General features: G+C 44.8%; 1 long non-coding RNA gene across 1 annotated transcript in view; it reads right to left on the reverse strand.

Moving 5' to 3' along the window:
- Positions 1-338, reverse strand: part of LOC124796339 — a 105,664-nt gene extending 105,326 nt beyond the window's left edge. Inside the window, exon 1 of the long non-coding RNA XR_007016752.1 lies at positions 9-338. This is a non-coding gene — a long non-coding RNA (uncharacterized LOC124796339). The remainder of the gene's footprint in view (positions 1-8) is intronic.
- Between the last annotated feature and the right edge of the window lie 19,292 nt (positions 339-19,630).

The raw sequence follows: 19,630 nt of genomic DNA on the forward strand, positions 1-19,630 counted from the left end.
GAGCTTACCTCATTGCTGAAGGATTCTTTTAACTTTGCAATCAATTGCAGACGCTCGTCTCCATGAACACTATTATACACGTCACAAGTTTTGAATTGCAGTGTCGCTGAACGTTATATTTTTTTGGCATAACAGAATGCCGACATATCCAACATGCAGCACGTTTTCCAGTATGCACAAAGACCACTGCAATTCCCATTGGGATTTTTGTTGCGCGCTGTTTGCACTAGAACTTGGTCTCTTGTCAGCTGAGTCCTTATTCATAGCCCCAGCTGGCACGGCAGCGAGCCAATAGGTTTGTTTACGCAGCGAAGGCACAACACGCGACTACCCGGCGCGCTAGCTGCCCGTGTACTAAGCCGGCGCCCACTAGCCGGAATGCCCGATGTGAGCAGGCCTGTCCTAGACAGTGGATACTGCTCCGAAGACATTTTCTGCTGCATCAGACACCGACAACTCTCCGCTCTCTACTCCAACCACAAATGTGCGATCGAGTTTTTGAGTCATGATACTTCAAGATATTTGTCTTATCTAGCTCGCCGATCTTGATATAATCCGTATTATTTGTATCTGTTTAAAGGTATTCAGTCTCCTTCATATTGAAGTGTAGTGCAATACCTCAGTAAATGGACGTGACAGTGTGGCTGGTTGTAACAACCTAACAGATCATGCGAGAGTTGTAGGTGGATGTGTACACATCATGAACATCAATATCCACATGACTTCTCTGCAATTCACATTTATGCGTCTGGCAGATGGTCGCCAAAATTATGATAATTCATCTTGCGTCAGCTGAGTCTCCCTCGTAGAAGATCATTAAAAGACGTGGTTCCGTTGATGATTTGGCTCTGTGAAACTGTTAGATGAATGTGCAAGTCTCCTTTCCAGTAATGAGTATATTAATTTTAAGGGGTACCGGAATTTATTCAACAGTTACAATGGTTCATGCAACATTTTCGACGACTGCTGATACAATCACCAATACCAGCTGCTACTGCCGGGCAGAGTGGCCGAGCGGTTCTAGGCGCTACAGTCTGGAACCGCGCGACCGCTACGGTCGCAGGTTCGAATCCTGCCTCGGGCATGGATGTGTGTGACGTCCTTAGGTTAGTTAGGTTTAAGTAGTTCTAAGTTCTAGGGGACTGATGACCTCAGAAGTTAAGTCCCATAGTGCTCAGAGCCACCAGCTACTACACACTTCCAAGTGAAAGCACAATGTCGTATCTTCATATATATGACTGCTCTGTTTGGCTGATCGGAATGGGAGCCATCAACTTATCGAATTAAATTTAATGTTGAATCACAAAACAATACAATTAAATATCCTGAGCAGTAAACACAGTTCTGCTCAGGCCATGAACAGTAGCGCCTGTCTCATGACCGCTCTCAGCTGCGGCGGCTGTGAAGCTGTGCTTTAATTTTGGCCAATCAGAGGCCAGGAAAAGCCACGATACCATATAACGCCATGTTATGGTAAACCAATCAGACGTGGAAACAGTGCCTCCACGTGAACAGCCAGTCCTTAGCTCGCTACTACGACGCAATACGACACGCAATAATATTATTTGTATCCGTTAACAGGTATTCAGTGCCGGCCGGAGTGGCCGAGCGGTTGTAGGCGCTACACTCTGTAACCGCGCGACCGCGACGGTCGCAGCTTCGAATCCTGCCTCGAACATGGATGTGTGTGATGTCCTTAGGTTAGTTAGGTTTAAGTAGTTCTAACAAGGGAACCTCCCCATCGCACCACCCTCAGATTTAGTTATAAGTTGGCACAGTGGATAGGCCTTGAAAAACTGAACACAGATCAATCGAGAAAACAGGAAGAAGTTGAGTGGAACTATGAAAAAATAAGTAAAATATACAAACTGAGTAGTCCATGCGAAGATAGGCAACATTAAGGATAGTCTGAGCTCAGGAGCGCCGTGGTCCCGTGGTTAGCGTGAGCAGCTGCGGAACGAGAGGTCCTTGGTTCAAGTCTCCCCTCGAGCGAAAAGTTTTTCTTTATTTTCGCAAAGTTATGATCTGCCCATTCGTTCATTGACGTCTCTGTTCACTGTAATAAGTTTAGTGTCTGTGTTTTGCGACCGCACCGCAAAACCGTGCGATTAGTAGACGAAAGGACGTGCCTCTCCAATGGGAACCGAAAACATTTGATCGCAAGGTCATAGGTCAACCGATTCCTCCACAGGAAAAATGGCTCTGAGCACTATGGGACTTAACATCTATGGTCATCAGTCCTAGAACTTAGAACTACTTAAACCTAACTAACCTAAGGACATCACACAACACCCAGTCATCACGAGGCAGAGAAAATCCCTGACCCTCCAGATGAAAACACGTCTGATATATTCTATACGACACAGGTGACGGCATGTGCGTCACATGACAGGCATATGTTGTCGACTCACCTAACTTGTACACTTGGCGAATGGGTAAAAAGATTCTTCTACGTTGCCCAATTTAGGTTTTCTTGTGGATGTGATAGTTACTCCCAAAAAAGTGATGAAAACATAAGAATTTGTCACATAAACTGCAACAAATGAATCCAACAGTTTCACAGTCGCACACTTTTCCCTGTCCTCTGTCAAAACATATGTTTTTAACGTTTTCAAATTTTTCCGTGTGTAGACCGTCAAATCCTGCATATGTCCAAGCTAATCTGAACATGTCCTGGAATTTTGGAGAGCGGAGTTTATTATGTCTGAGTGCCTGAACTTTGATAATTGTCTGAAAATAAAAATTAAAATTTTCGCTTGAAGGAAGACTTGAACCAAGGACCTCTCGTTCCGCAGCTGCTCACGCTAACCACGGTACCACGGCGCTCCGGATTTCACACTACCCTTGATGTTGCTTATCTTGCGCATGGACTACTCAGTTTGTATATTTTGCTTATTTTTTCGTAGTTCCACACAACTTCTTCCTGTTTTCTCGATTGATCTGTGTTCAGTTTTTCAAGGCCTATCCACTGTGCCAACTTATAACTAAATCTGAGGGTGGTGCGATGGGGAGGTTCCCTTGTAAGTACTAGGGGACTGATGACCATGACCATGACATTATGGTTTGCACCAGGTCAATTAGCGATAAAATGTTACAATAGTCGAAATGTCCACGGCAGTTTTTCCATGCTTTGACTTGCCGTTGAAGGCGTCCTTACGTTCAGCAACCAGTACAACATCGTCAGCATATAGTAGTGTTCAAGGCCCTAATTTCTGAAGAACTCTGCTGACTGTGCCCATTATTATGATGAAGAAAAAAGCAAAGGAGCAGGTCCCTGGTGGACACCCACAGAAACAGTCGAATTAAGCTATCCCAAGAAATTTCTCTATTTTATCCTCGTGGTCATTATGCGCACTGTATGTTGGAGGAAATAAAATTATTCTTAACTTGTAGGTGCAACGTGAGCTGTCGGAAGTTTCAGAGTAATCCTGTTCTCTGTAATGTCTTTGCAATAGGCTTACAAGGTTACCAAAGATACTAACCATTATTTAACAGACCGGCTAGGTAGGAAGGGGAATATAAGAGTGGGTTTGCTCGTCACCAACAGCATTTTTCCAACCATTTTATTTGCGCTACAAACCTCGCAACCAGAACTTTAACAATTTAAAAACACAAACAATTTAAAATTTACTTCACAAAAACTAATAAATCAAACTTGAACTCTTTTGGAATAGATGGGCCCCAAAAACGACTGCCAAATATTAAAATTAAGAACACATGGGGTGGCTCTAAAATTAACTAGGAAAAGGACACTTTTTCGGCGCTACTACGTCATTCGAAAAGGATATTTGCTGGCGAGATACATGAGGCAACCTATAATGCCAAGAGATAGATATACATATTTTACAAGAAGTTCATTACGGTCAGACCTTCGTCCGCTGCTCGTGGTCGTGCGATAGCGTTCTCGCTTCCCGCGCCCGGGTTCCCGGGTTCGATTCCCGGCGGGGTCAGGGATTTTCTCTGCCTCATGATGACTGCGTGTTGTGTGATGTCCTTAGGTCAGTTAGGTTTAAGTAGTTCTACGTTCTAGGGGACTGATGACCATCAATGTTAAGTGCCATAGTGCTCAGAGCCATTTTTTTCTGTGAGATCTTCAGTGTGTGTCTTGTATTTACTTTCTGATATACAGAGTGATTCCGTGATAATGTTACAAACTTTCAGAGATGCACCAATTTGAGGTAAGGGACCCTGGTCCGGAAATAACCGAGTCAAAAGTTATAAGCGAAAATAGTTCTGATACCTTTGACAGTGGCTCCATTCTACTACAGCCTCTTTGCTTTCCATATTTTGAGATGTAGTAGTATGGACTAAAACTAGAATAAAATGTCCAGTAAACATGGGCTCTAAAGATCATATCTTGACAACTATAAGCACTTGTTTATCTTTGCTACTGCGCAACACATCTCTTCAACTAAATAAGTGTTCATAGCTCTTATAGTATGCATTTTAGAGTGCATATTTACTAAACAGTTATCTCTTGTTTTGTTCCGTATTACCTCTTACCAAAATATGGAAAGCAAAAAGCTTGAAGTAGAAGAGGTCCACAGTCGGAGATATAAGAATATTTTCCCGTATAACTCTCGACTCGATATTTTCCAGACTACACTCCTTTACCTCAAATTGATACATTTACCCTTTTCCATCATCCATGAAAGTGTGTAACATCATCACGGAATCACCCCGTACTCTGGCAGTCACGTTAAGATTCTGGCCACTGTGGCAACATTCCAGTCGTTGGGCTATGTGGCAAATGGTTCAAATGGCTCTGAGCACTATAGGACTTAACTTCTGAGGTCATCAGTCCCCTAGAACTTAGAACTATTTAAACCTAACTAACCTAAGGACATCACACACATCCATGCCCGAGGCAGGACTCAAACCTGCGGTCGCTTGGTTCCAGACTGTAGCGCCTAGAACCGCTCGGCCACTCCGATCGGCTATGTGGGAAGAATTGCAGCAGACATTATTTATAATAAATAACAACGACTACTGCAGATAATATCACTATTAAATTAATAAGAAAGCCCCAAAATCTTTTGTAAAGCAAAAGATGAAACAAGTTTTGGACGTAGGTGATGCAAACCTTTTGCTTATGTATTTGCTATTTGTGACGCTATTGCCTGACTGCGCTATTGTTTCGACATGACAGAAGTGCCTCCGTTATAAGCTATCCACTGTGTCCCATTTATCTTGACCACCCTAAATAACTTTTTGTCCAGATGTAAATTACAAAATGTTTCAAGAAAATATTCTTTAGCCGTCAGGTGGGACATCAGTCAGCATGATTGCCTTCGTTGTAGCTTTGTTTTTTACAAAGATATGAACAACAGTATGATTTTTTTTTTAAATGGCACCCTGTATTTTTTATTCGGTAATTCATTTCCTCTCCTAAAAACCTATTCAAAAATGTATCGCAGTGTACCATTCACTGAAACACAACGTAATTAATTTAATGACACAACAATGACGTTGACGTCCCAGCGTTTAGTGCAGGTACTCGGGGTAATGGAACACATCCATGTGCTGACGTTGACAGAGGACAAATGTAAGCATAAGTAGAATGCACACCCGTCACTCCGTCAACCATCGTCAGTTGAAGAGCTGTGTGAGTAGAATGTACACCAACGAAGAGATGGTAGAAATGTTACTCATCTAAGGGGAATGAAAGTTAGCAGAACAGTAATTGCAATACTGTTTCCTTATATACGGGTACATTTAGTACAGAAGTTTACTCCTTTTAAATACTGTTGTGTAGAGTAGGCATACAGTAAAGGCTATCCTCTCTACAAACTGCATCGAAATAAAGTTTCTTTTATTGTTTTTGTTGAAGGTAGGCGAAATGCTACGCAGGCAGAGGAACTGTACAGAGAGCGATATCCTGACAAGAACCCACCTTCCCGACGGATGTTTCCTCGTGTTGTTGCGGCGCTTCAGGAAACGGGAAGTTTCAACTCACGACAACGCTATCGTCGTAGCACTCGCACAGACCAAGCTGCCGAAGTTACTGTTCTCGCCTCCGCTGCTATGAATCCACACGTGAGCACACGACAGCTTGAACACGAGATTGGCGTTTCTAAAACCAGTGCACATCGTATTCTTACACGTCACCGGTTCCATCCTTACCATGTGCACCTACATCAAGAACTACATGGGAATTATTTGCAGAATCGTGTCAGTGGAAACAGCAGCAAATCCTCGGCAACCCAAACTTCTTCTCCAACGTTCTATTTACCGATGAACGTTCCTTCTCAAACAAAGGACAGGCAAATACAAGGAATATGCATTGACAATCCACGATGGCTTAGACAGGTGGAACATAAGCGTCAATGGAGAGTTACCGACTGGTGTGGGATGCTTGGTACTACAATTATAGGCCCTTATTTCATCAATGGTAGTCTAAACGGCACAGCGTGTGCCAACATCCTCAGACGAATTCTTCTTCTTCTTCTGGATGAAATACCGCTAAGAACCAGAATGCTTATGTGGTATCAACACGATGGATGTCCAGACATAATGCGTGCACGTCGTGTTCTGAACCGAAGGTATCCTGCCAGATGGCTGGTCGAGGAGGAACAGTTACTCCTAATTTAAATCCTCTAGACTTTTTTCTTTGGGGATGCATTAAAGACGTTTTCTATCGCGATACTCCAACAACTCCACACGACATACAGGAACGTATCGTGCTTGCTTGTAATTCTCTTCCGCAGGCAACACCAAAATGTAAATGTCGTGTGACTAGGGCCTCCCGTCGGGTAGACCGTTCGCCGGGTGCAAGTCTTTCGATTTGACGCCACTTCGCACTTCGGCGGAGAAAGTCTCCGACCCAGGCGGGAAGAGAACCTGGGCCCTTAGGATTGACATTCTGTCGCGCTAACCACTCAGCTACCGGGGGTGGACAGCAGGCAACAATCGAAGCAGTAAATAATTCTTTCATTCAACGAGTGCATCAGTGCATCGGTGTCCAGGGTCACCACTTTGAGCACGTTTGAATGTTCCACTCCTGGGGAATGGTACAGGAGAGTCAAAGTCAGTTTTGTGTTATGTTTTTACTTGGTTTTCATTTGTTTTCTCACAACTCCAGTGAGTGGACGAGTTTGTGATCCCGGGCTCAAAGTCAATGTTGTGTCATATAATTAATAACTTTGTGTTTCAGTGAGTCGTACACTGTGAGACATTTTTGAATAGTTCTTTAGGAGAGGAAATGAATTGCCGAATAAAAAATACAGGGTGCCATTTTAAAAAGTCATACCGCTTTTTATATCTTTGTATTAAACAAAGCTACAACGAAGGCAGTCATGCTGATTGATGTCCCCCTGACGGCTAAAGAACATTTGCTTGAAACATTTTGTAATTTGGATCTGGACAAACAGTTACTTAGGGTATTCAAGATAAATGGGGCGCCCTGTATACAAACGATATTATTTGATGTTTCACTATGACAGATTTTATCAAAAAGACGCGCTTATATAGATCATAAATTTACTGTAGCAAACAAAGCAAAACACTAAAAGCACAAACACGGGAAGTTCTTAAGTGACGATATGTAGTTTCCTATCATTTTACTACCAAATAGCCGGCCGCTGTGGCCAAGTGGTTCTAGGCGCTTCAGTCCCGCACCGCGATGCTGCTACGGTCGCAGGTTCGAATCCTGCCTCCGGCATGGACGTGTGTGATGTCCTTACGTTAGTTAGGTTTAAGTAGTTCTAAGTCTAGGGGACTTAGAGCCATTTGAACCATTTACTACCAAATAGTACATAAAACGACGCGTTTTCGAGAGATCCACAATGTTCTGGTGTTTTGAAGCAGCTTCTGTCCATACAAACGATGGAAGCCAAAAAACTCCATATAATATGCCATCTCCTAAGTTTGCTTGTGACGCAAAACCTATGTGGCTTCTCAGTGGAGACGTTCCACTCCACAAGACGAAAATCTGACATGCCAGATCCTTCGATTCACTCTTCACAGGGTAGTGGAACTTGGAATTCCATGCTGTTACGTCACCAGCTCCAAGTCCATATACGTTTGCACTTCCCGTGAGGGGGCGGTTTAACTCGAGGTTTAAAGGCGGCTGGCTTCTATTGCTAATAAGCGTGGCGACTAACAGTATAGCCTTTCCGCAGCAAAATACACTACTGGCCATTAAAATTTGCTACACCATGAAGATGACGTGCTACAGACGCGAAATTTAACCGACAGGAAGAAGATGCTGTGATATGCAAATGATTATCTTTTCAGAGCATTCACACAATGTTGGCGCCGGTGGCGACACCTACAACGTACTGACATGAGGAAAGTTTCCAACCGATTTCTCATACACAAACAGCAGTTGACCGGATTTGCCTGGTGAAAGGCTGTTGTAATGCCTCGTGTAAGGAGGAGAAATGCGTACCATCACGTTTCCGACTTTGATAAAGATCGGATTGTGGCCTATCGCGATTACCGTTTATCGTATCGTGACATTGCTGTTCGCGTTGGTCGAGATCCAATGACTGTTAGCAGAATATGGAATCGGTGGATTCAAGAGGGTAATACGGAACACTGTGCTGGATCCCAACGGCTTCGTATTACTAGCAGTCGAGATGACAGGCATCTTATCCGCATGGCTGTAACGGATCGTGCAGCCACGTCTCGATCCCTGAGTCACCAGAAGGGGACGTTTGCAAGACAACAACCATCCGAACGAACAGTTCGACGACGTATGCACCAGCATGGACTATCAGCTCGGAGACCATGGCTGCGGTTACCTTTGACGCTGCATCACAGACAGGAGCGCCTGCAATAGTGTACTCAACGACGAACCTGGGTGCACGAATGACAAAACGTAATTTTTTCGGATGAATCCAGGTTCTGTTTACAGCGGGTATTGGTCATTGCCATACTGGCGTATCACCCGGTGTGATGGTATGGGGTGCCATTGGTTACACGTCTCGGTCACCTCTTGTTCGCATTGACGGCACTTTGAACAGTGGACGTTTCGTTTCAGATGTGTCACGACCCGTGGCTCTACCCTTCATTCGATCCCTGCGAAACCCTCCATTTCAGCAGGATAATGCACGACCGCATGTTGCAGGTCGTGTGCGGGCCTTTCTGGATACAGAAAATGTTCGACTGCTGCCCTGGACAGCACATTCTCCAGTTCTCTCACCAATTGAATCGTCTGATCAATGGTGGCCGAGCAACTGGCTCGTCATAATACGCCAGTCACCACTCTTGATGAACTGTGGTATCGTGTTGAAGCTGCAATGACAACTGTACCTGTACGTGCCATCCAAGCTCTGTTTGACTCAATGCCCAGGCGTATCAAGGCCGTTATTACGGCGAGAGGTGGTTGTTCTGGATACTGATTTCTCAGGATCTTTGCACCCAAGAGGCGTGAAAATGTAATCACATGTCAGTTCTTGTATAATATATTTGTCCAATGAATACCCGTTTATCATCTGCATTTCTTCTTGGAGTAGCAATTTTAATGGTCAGTAGTGTACTTCAAGAGGGGAGGGGAGGGGGGGGGGGGGGTTGCAATCCATAGAACTCATAGGGCACCCCTAAAACTTATGTATGAGACAATAAACTTAACCAATGTTATATAATACAATACATCAACAAATACAAGCAGCGCGACTGCCCTTCTTGATTAATTTAATGTTAATACAAAGATTAACATAAAACTGATCAAAACAAAAATTCATCGTCCTGAAAAGGCCTTGGTTTCAGACAGTTGGAGCGTTAGTATCCTCTCAGTTTTGGGAACCCGGGGTAACAACGTGGTCAGTGGCCCAACCAGCAACACCAAAGTTGCGAATCCAAATCTTATCCCGGATCTTAAATGAGGCTGGCCGCCTCCCTGCACTATACCTTCTCAATAGCATGGCTGGATCTCAAATTGGCGCTGGCCCTTCTCCAATTCTACCGAATTTACGCCGCAATGATCAAGTGCGGCAGGAGCGCGTTAATATTCTACAATTTGGCCAATGGATAATGAGGCTTAAAAGTTAACATGAGAACAACCGGAGTTTGTTTATGGGACTCCAATGTCCAAAACAATCTCATCATTCGTCCGTGCAAAAAAAAGTACTACAATTCCACAGCAAATTATATAATAGGTCTGTAGCTTTTCACGACTTTGCAGCGACCCTTCTCAAAGCGTGGAAAAACCAGTTCTTTCTTCCAGTCATGTATGAAGCTCCTTTGTTTCATCAGCCTGTGGTAGACATCTGCTAGAATTTCCTCTGCATATTCGAGTTAGAATCTATTGGTTTCCTCACCTGATCCTGTAGAACTTCCTCCATGAAATGTCTCCAAAATGCTTTCCAATTTCGTTATCCCTGTATCTTTAACTTTCACAAAATTAGTAGAGGTAGATAAAAACTCTGACGTACAGAAGAGATTATCAAGCACTTTCGATGTATTAGTATGCAGAGATGATAAGTCTTAGATAAGGAAACAAAGACGGCATGAAGGAAGCTGAAAAACCGATAACGAAAATGAGTTTATTTTTTATAAAATAGATGGCGGAAAATGTAAATAATGAAATTAAGTAAAAAGAAGGTGTAGTCGTTCATTTACTGTTATCCTCCCGTTATTGTGTGCCGTATCTAGTGTGGGCTGTGCAGAAAAGGTGAATGTCGATTTATGCTGGCTGCAGCAAATCTTTTCACTGACGAGTTTACAAGATGAATCATAATCACGCCAGCGCTGAAGTGGTCTAATCTATTGTTGTCCGTATCAGTCTTAATCGGTTTTTGACCCTCCGTGAAACACACCTAGGACTTTGCACCTGGGTGTATTGCATATCAACGGTGTTCGGTAAAAGATTGCAGCAGCGAAACCGAGCACCTCTTGTCGAGAGCAGGCCATCCGAAAAGACGGAGTAATGATCTTCTTCGTCGGACTGAGCTAGATCTGTGTCATGACGTTCGTCCAGAAACGAAATAAGGCTAAAAATAATCGGTGTCTGGATGCTGTCGTTACATAATATCACTACTGGGCGATGTGAGCTAAATGCAAAGGAAACGAAGGGTGTGGTGAATCATTCTTATTTGGCAATACCAACCGCTGGTGTCACTCAAAAGTTAGCAACCCTAAAAACACTTGTTGTCATGAAAATCCAATACCTATCTCACCGTTACAAACTAATCGTGTCAACACAAATGAGCCGAAGAATCAGTGGCTAATCGCCGTAACGTGAGCGTCGAAGTCAACATGAGAAGCAACTGAATGGAAGTACTGTACCCTTCAGGAATCATTGTACCATGTTTGTCTACATATAGACACATCAAACAAAATTTTGCATCACCTCGGTTCCGAGAGTTCCGGAACCCGTACAGAAACTTGGAATAGAGATCAACATAAACATAATTTCCGCCCTTTTTATTGCTCATGAAACCATGCATTGCATGTTGTACCACCACACAGCGAGACCTTCAGATGTGGTGGTCCAGACTGCTGTATACACCGGTACCTCTAATACCCAATAGCACGTCCTCTTGCATTGATGCAGGCCTCTATTCGTCGTGGCATACTATCCAAAAGTTCATCAAGGCACTGTTGGTCCAGATTGTACCACTCCTCAACGGCGATTCGGCATACATCCCTCAGAGTGGTTGGCAGGTCACTCCGTCCATAAACAGCCCTTTTCAATCTATCCTAGGAATGTTCGATAGGGTTCATATCTGGAGAACAAGCTGGCCACCCTAGTCAAGCAATGTCGTTATCCTGTCATTTACAAGATGTGCACGATGGGGGTGTGCGAATTGTCGTCCATGAAGACGAATGCCTTGCCAATACGCTGCCGATATGGTTTCACTATCGGTCGGAGGATGGCATTCACGTATCGTACAGCCGTTATGGCACCTTCCATGACCAACAGCGGCGTACGTCGGACCCACATAATGCCACCCCAAAACATCAGGGAACTTCCACCCTGCTGCACTCGCTAGACAGTGTGTCTAAGGAGTTCAGCCTGACCAGGTTGCCTCCAAACACGTCTCCAACGATTCTCTGGTTGAAGGCATATGCGACACTTATCCGTGAAGAGAACGTGAACGGTCCATTCGGCATGTTGTTGGGCCCATCTGTACAGCGCTGTATGGTGTGGAGGTTGCAAAGATGGACCTCGCCATGAACGTCGGGAGTGAAGTTGCGCATCATGCAGCCTGTTGAGCGCAGTTTGAGTCGTAAGACGACGTCCTGTGGCTGCACGAAAAACATTATTCGACAGGGTAGCGTTGTTCTCAGGGTCGCTCCGAGCCATAATCCGTAGGTAGCGATCATCCATAGCAGTAGTAGCCCTTGGGCGGCCTGAGCGAGGCATGTCATCGACAATTCCTGTCTCTCTGTATTTCCTCCATGTCAGAACAACGTCCCTTTGGTTCACTCCGAGACGCCTAGACACTTCCCTTGTTGAGACCCTTCCTGGCACAAAGTAACAATGCGGACGCGATCGAACCGCTGTATTGACCGTCTAGGCATGGTTGAACTACAGACAACACGGCCCGTATACTTCGTTCCTGCTGGAATGACTGGAACTTATCGGCTGTCGGACCCCCTCCGTCTAATAGGCGCTGCTCATGCGTGGCTGTTTACATTTTTGGGCGGGTTTAGTGACATCTCTGAACAGTCTAAGAGACTGTGTCTGTGATACAATATCCACAGTCAACGTCTATCTTCAGAAGTTCTGGGAACCGGGATGAAGCAAAACTTTTTTTGGTGTGTGATGGGTGTATTTTCTCTTTGTATCTTGGTAACAGTGATTATCTGTGTCCAGAATTCCGTCACCCGTGTGTGATAGTTGCATGCCGACACGACTCGATCAGGGGAATAACTATCTGATGGAAAATATACGATTTCAATCACCAATTGAGTTTGAGAAGTTTTTCAGCACATCAGAACATTAATAATGTGGGTGTATGTGTGTGTGTGAGTGAGTGAGTGCGTGTGTGTGTGTGTGTGTGTGTGTGTGTGAAAGAGAGAGAGAGAGAGAGAGAGGGGGGGGGGGGAGGGAGTGAGGGAGGGAGAGAGAGAGAGATGTCTAGCGAAAAAGAGTTAGAATCCTTTGCAACAACAAATAAAGGATATAAAAACCAATTTTAATATTTCCATTACGTGCCTAGTTGAATCATTTTCTGAGGAGAAAAAGAGTTGCACATTCCCTCGCACAGCGTCGTTGCAATTCAACGTGTTCTGGACTCTGTGGATATATTTCATTGTTCCTCTCCTTCACAATCCATCAGATCGTGTACATGATGCAGGAAAACTCGGAGAACAAGATAAGGATTATTTCTTTTGATTCATTGTGATGCGAGACAGCGTCCGGTCCAACAATTACCAAGCAAAATCGCCAAGGAGCCGTATGTTTTGAGAAATTGTTTTATTTAACCATTTTCGGCATCTCAGTAATGCCATCTTCAAGCCCATACCCACTTCATGTTTAGACAGTCAAATATATCGATACATGCATACTGGAGCCATCAATATCTGGATTCCCTGAATTCGTTTTTGGAGTGTTTACTTTGAAAACTTCAACGTAAATACTCCGAATTCACGGAATCCTGATACTGGTGACTCCAGTATGCAAGTATCAGTATATCTGATTGTCTATACATGGAATGCGTAGGAGCCTGAAGATGGCTGTATTGAGATGTCTAAACTGGAAGTCTAAATAAAATAACTTCTCAAAAGATACGGCTCCTTGGTGATTTTGCTTCGTAGATAGGGATTATAGTCCATGCTGAGAAAAACTGACTAGATTCCACTGAAATATAAAGAATTCCTCTATGCGCTGAAAACAGTGGTCTTTTTGGTGTTCAAAGAAGAAAATGCAAGACTTGTCAGCTCACAGGGTTTTTAATAGTCATATAATATCTCCGACATGGAAACTTGGAAATGACAGAACAACGACTTACTTAGCAACATCCTTAAATAATACTAAATTGAATGTATTCACGTTGTATTGTGGTGGTTGAGGTGAGAGACCGTATTATAAATTAGTTAAACGCGTCATGCTAGTAAATATAAGTAAAAAGTAACTGAAGCAGCAAAAATTACTTCGTAGAGCGTAGACATTAAAGTGGCACATAGTGACATTGGAATGTAAGAAAAATAAGGCTCTAAGCACTATGGGACTTAACATCTGAGGTCATCAGTCCCCTAGACTTAGAACTACTTAAACCTAACTAACCTAAGAACAGCACACACATCCATGCCCTAGGCAGGATTCGAACCTGCGGCCGTAGCAGCAGCGCGGTTCCGGACTGAAGCACGTAGAACCGCTCGGCCACAGCGGCCGGCTGGAATGTAAGAGAGCAAAGGTCAACGGCAGAGTAAATATACAATATTCATTTCTATAATTGATACATTTTGAAACCACAGATCAGGAATACCAGCAACTCTTTTCTAAGTGTGGCAAACATGCATTAAGAGATTGCTACATTCTGTCGGGTAGATCACAAGGAATTTTCTTTATTGACGGGGAACTGGTTACCACAAGAGACAAGACGATGGAATTTATTAGTTAGAACACACTGCTTCCGTAAGAAATGTAAAGAAGTATTGGCTACGTTAAGACGTATTTGAAGAGACATCGGCTACACTAAAGGATGTGATGAAGAATTAGATACCTTAAGCAACAAGACAAGTAAAAGTCTATAACAGATATACATCAGTGTTATAAACGTTAAGAAAAACGTCTAAATTAAGAGAGAGTACTGGTTACCTTTACAGAAATGAGGATGAATTCTCACTCTTAAAGAAATGAAAAACAGTTAGGTTCATTAAGAGAGAGGAGTGAACAAGTTACCCTACGAGTCATTACGAGGACCCACCAGTGTTTAGTACTTGATTCCAGCTGCTGTCTTACATAAATATGTTGACACACAATACGACCGTTTTGTAGAATGGAGGTCTCCGCTATATAAATCAAACGGAATCTGCAAAGATCTTGCGAAACTCAGCTCGCTTTGTTCGTTCATGAGATTCAGAATGCTGTAAGCAACGGCGCTTAGGTTCACATCATGCTCCTTGACCTTCGCAAGGCATTAGATACAGATCCGCGCTGTCGTTCTGTGAAAAAAAAAAAAGTAAGAGGGGTGCTCAATAAGCAATGCAATACGTTTTCTGAAAGCAGGTTGGTTTTAGTCAGGATTCCAATACACCGTATTATTCACTGTTCTTTTGACTATAAAATCCTTTTTATCAACATAATCTCCGTTGAATGCGACAGTCTAACGCCACCTTATGGCGAGGGCCTGTATTCCCATGAGGTACCAGTCTAGCGGTCGAAGTCAGAGGCAATGCCTGCATCAATAACTTCCCCATCATTCACGTACTGCTTCCCGCGGAGTGCATCCTGCACTGGACCAAACAGATGGAAGTAAGAAGGTGCGAGATCCGGGCTGTATGGTGGATAGCGAAGAACAGTCCTTTGAGTATCGCTACTGGTGGACGAATGTGTCAGCGCTACCAACAGAGACGTCCAAAAGAGAAGTGAGTGTCTGATTGTGACCCGTTCATCACTTCAAATGAGAGTGTCCGCACACTCCAACTTTGCAGGAGTCATAGCTGTGTGCTGCCGGCCGACACGCGGCAGATCGTACAGGTTTGCGCGACCTTGTTGCGATGATGACAGACACCTCGCCCAACGACTCAACGTGCTTTTGTTCAGTGCCACGTCTCCGAAAACGGTTGGAAGCGCGTTTTAGTACCTATGATGTTCTGGTTTTCCGCCAAAAGCTACTCAGTGAGCGCTGTCTGCTTGGAACGCACCTCCGTTACAGAAGCCATTTTGAAGGCTAAGCATAACGTTCAAATGGTTCAAATGGCTCTGAGCACTATGGGACTTAACATCTGAGGTCATCAGTCCCCTATAACTTAGAACTACTTAGACCTAACTAACCTAAGGACATCACATCCACGCCCGAGGCACGATTCGAACCTGCGACCGTAGCGGTCGCGCGGTGCCGGCCGGAGTGGGTTCGAATCGTGCCTCGGGCATGGATGAGTGTGGTGTCCTTAGGTTAGTTAGGTTTAAGTAGTTCTAAGTTCTAGGCGACTGATGACCTCAGAAGTTAAGTCGCATAGTGCTCAGAGCCATTTGAACCATTTGGTCGCGCGGTTCCAGACTGAAGCTCCTAGAACCGCTCGGCCACATCAGCCCGCTAAGTATAACGCCGCCACCAATCGAAACTCCATTAAACAGTAGGGCTACACTGGGAGTATTCCACGTTGTCCACAACAAATTCCGCATTTTTCCAACCGAAATCGTCCGAGGAAAAAAAAAGTGTTTCAATACTTATTGAACGTTTCTCCTAAAAAGGAGAGGATCGGAAAGAATTTGTCATTGAATTCAGAAGTTCCTTGCACACAGAACTCCGTAAATCGTTCTTAAGCCGGCCGGAGTGGCCGAGCGGTTCTAGGCGCTACAGTCTGGATCCGCGCGACGGCTGCGGTCGCAGGTTCGAATCCTGCCTCGGGCATGGATGTGTGTAATGTCCTTAGGTTAGTTAGGTTTAAGTAGCTCTAAGTTCTAGGGGACTGATGACCTCAGCAGTTAAGTACCATAGTGCTCAGAGCCATTTCAACCATTTGAAATCGTTCTTAACGGTATGTAAAAGTAATTTCAGGTCTATCTCAAGGAAGTACTAGAGCAACGTCACTGTTTACAGCATGTATAAATGATCAAGTAGATAGCGTCGGAAACTTTGAGAGGCTCTTTGTGGACAATGCTGTTGTCTGTACGAAGATTGCAAAGCCGTAAGAGTAGCAAAACGCAGTTACACATCCTGACTGTCGACGTTTGGTGCCGGGACTGGTAGCTGACATTGAACATAAATGAACGTTAACGTACTTGCATAAGTAGCCGTATTAAGTGGCGATATATAACTGGAAACAGTAACAACCGTAAAACTTACTTTGTGTTCTGCCTTTCGGCAGGTCTTGTCGTGGGGGAAGCCTCATCAGAGAGGTCCACCGCATGAGCGTCTAGGGAAGTGATTCCAGTGGTGGTTTCCCCTTCCCTTCCACTGGTGATGATGATGAAATGATAATGAGGACAACACAACACCCAGTCCCTGAGCGGAGAAAATCTTCAACCCAGCCGGGAATCGAGCCCGGGCCCCTTGGCGTGACAGACCGCCGCGCTGACCCCTAAGCTGTCGGGGCAGACCAACCGTAAAAATACAGTATCTGATCAAAAGAAATCGGACACCCCCATGAAATGCGGAATCCGCCGCTACATGTTACGAGATGAGGACTCACAGGTATAAAAAGAGGAAAGAAATATTATCTTGGCAGCATAAAAGTAGTAACAGCGAAATGGTTTGGTCAGAAAAGCTAAGTGACTTAGAACAAGGACTAGACATTGGACCTCATCTGAGTAACAAATCCCTCAGGATATTTCAGTCCTTCCAAAAAAAAAATGGTTCAAATGGCTCTGACCACTATGGGACTTAACATCTGAGATCATCAGCCCCCTAGAACTTAGAACTACTTAAACCTAACTAACCTATGGAAATCACGCACATCCATGCTCGAGGCAGGATTCGAACCTGCGACCGTAGGAGTCGCGCGGTTCCTGACTGAAGCGCCTAGAACCGCTCGGCCACCGCCGCCGGCTCAATCCTTCCAAAGCTGCCCAAGTCAACAGTTGGTGAGGTGACTGTTATGGGGAAACGCGAAAGACCAACCACAGCTAAACCGGCTGACAGCTACCGTCGGGTATTGCGCATGGTGGTTGTAAGAAACCGCAAGAAATGAGCAGAAGGAGTCGCTCTTGAGTCCCAAAGTGCTAGCAGCAGTCTAGCTAACGCATTGACAGAGCGCATGGAGCTAAAAAGAATGGGGTACAAGGGTCGGGCAACTCCTCATAAGCCACACATTTCTGTTGTGCCAAGCGATGCTTGAGATAGTGTGAAGTTCGAACCGACTGGACTGATAAACAACGCTGTACTGTGTGTCAGTGCAATGGATAGGCGTGGATTTGGCGAATGCCTAGTAAGCAGGAGACATGGATTCAAGTTCCAGCCTTGCCACAGATTTAATTCGTTACTTCAGTTTCTGTCTTTATTGCCATCATGTGTAGTGTCAACAGATAAGTACAGAGAAGATGGTGCCGCGCGGGATTAGCCGAGCGGTCTTAGGAGCTGCAGTCATGGACGGTGCGGCTGGTCCCGGCGGAGGTTCGAGTCCTCCCTCGGGCATGGGTGTGTGTGTTTGTCCTTAGGATAATTTAGGTTAAGTAGTGTGTAAGCTTAGGGATTGATGACCTTAGCAGTTAAGTCCCATAAGATTTCACACACACACAGAGAAGATGGTGTTACGGTATGGTGGTATTTTTCGTGATCATGGAGTAGTGCTTAATGGCACTTAAGAAGAGGTAAATACGAAAGCCTACGAACACATTTTACATCATTCCGTACTGCATACAGCAGAGGAATTGTTCGGAGACGATGGTTGCTTGTGTCAGCATGACAATGCCTCCTGACGTAAAGTAGCATCTGCCAGGGACTGGTTTGTTGACAATAATATTCCTGAAATGGACTGGCCAGCCGAGAGTACCGATTTGACCTGCGGCGTAAGTCAGAAAGTCGACTACTGACCCCAGAGTCCAGCATAACTACCTTCTCTAGTTTCGGCTCTTGGGTAATAATGGGATGCCATTTCTCAACAGACACTCAGACGCAAGTGTCTCCCGCAGAGTTCAAGGCGTCATAAAGGAGAGGAGTTGACATACCCCATATTAACGTCCAGTAATAGGTGTTCGGAGACTTTTGATCAGATAGTAACCAATTGTAACGACCTGAAGAGGGATGGCAACATGAAACAAACCCGGTTTGCGGGTTTAAATCACCTCGGGGTATGACCATGCGGTACATTTGACCTGCGGTCGTCGCACGGTGGCGCTGGCAGCAGTCCACATACGCAGAGGTGTGTTGGTGCATGTCAGAGTAGGTGCAGCGAGTAAGTGTGCAGACGTTTTCAGACGTGCTAATGGTGACTGTGTGTTGAAAATGCTCAAAGAACACATACTGACGACGTGATGAGGGGTATAATACTAGGGCGAATGGAACTTGGTCAAACACAGCAGGTCGTAGCACGGGCCCTCCGTGTGACACAAAGTGTGATCTCAAGATTATGGCAACGATTCCAACATACAGAAAACGTGTCCAGGCGCTACAGTACGGGACGTCCACAGTGTACAACACCACAAGAAGACCGATATCTCACCATCAGTGCCCGCAGACGGCCACGGAGTACTGCAGGTAGCCTTGCTCGGGACCTTACCGCAGCCACTGGAACACTTGTCTCCAGACACACAGTCTGCAGATGACTGAACAGACATGGTTAATTCGCCCGGGGACCTGCAAGGTGCATTCCACTAACCCCTGGTAACAGGAGAGCCCGTACAGCCTGGTATCAAGAACATAGTACATGGCCACTGGAACAGTGGTCCCAATGTTCACGGACGAGTCCAGGTATAATCTGAACAGTGATTCTCGCTGGGTTTTCATCTGGCGTGAACCAGGAACCCAACCCCGTAATATCCTTGAAAGGGACCTGTATGGAGGTCGTGGTTTGATGGTGTGGGGTGGGATTATGATTGGTGCACGTACACCCCTGCATGTCTTTGATAGAGGAA

The sequence above is a fragment of the Schistocerca piceifrons genome, chromosome 4 (assembly GCF_021461385.2).
Source record: "Schistocerca piceifrons isolate TAMUIC-IGC-003096 chromosome 4, iqSchPice1.1, whole genome shotgun sequence".
In the NCBI taxonomy this organism is placed as follows: Eukaryota; Metazoa; Arthropoda; class Insecta; order Orthoptera; family Acrididae; genus Schistocerca; species Schistocerca piceifrons.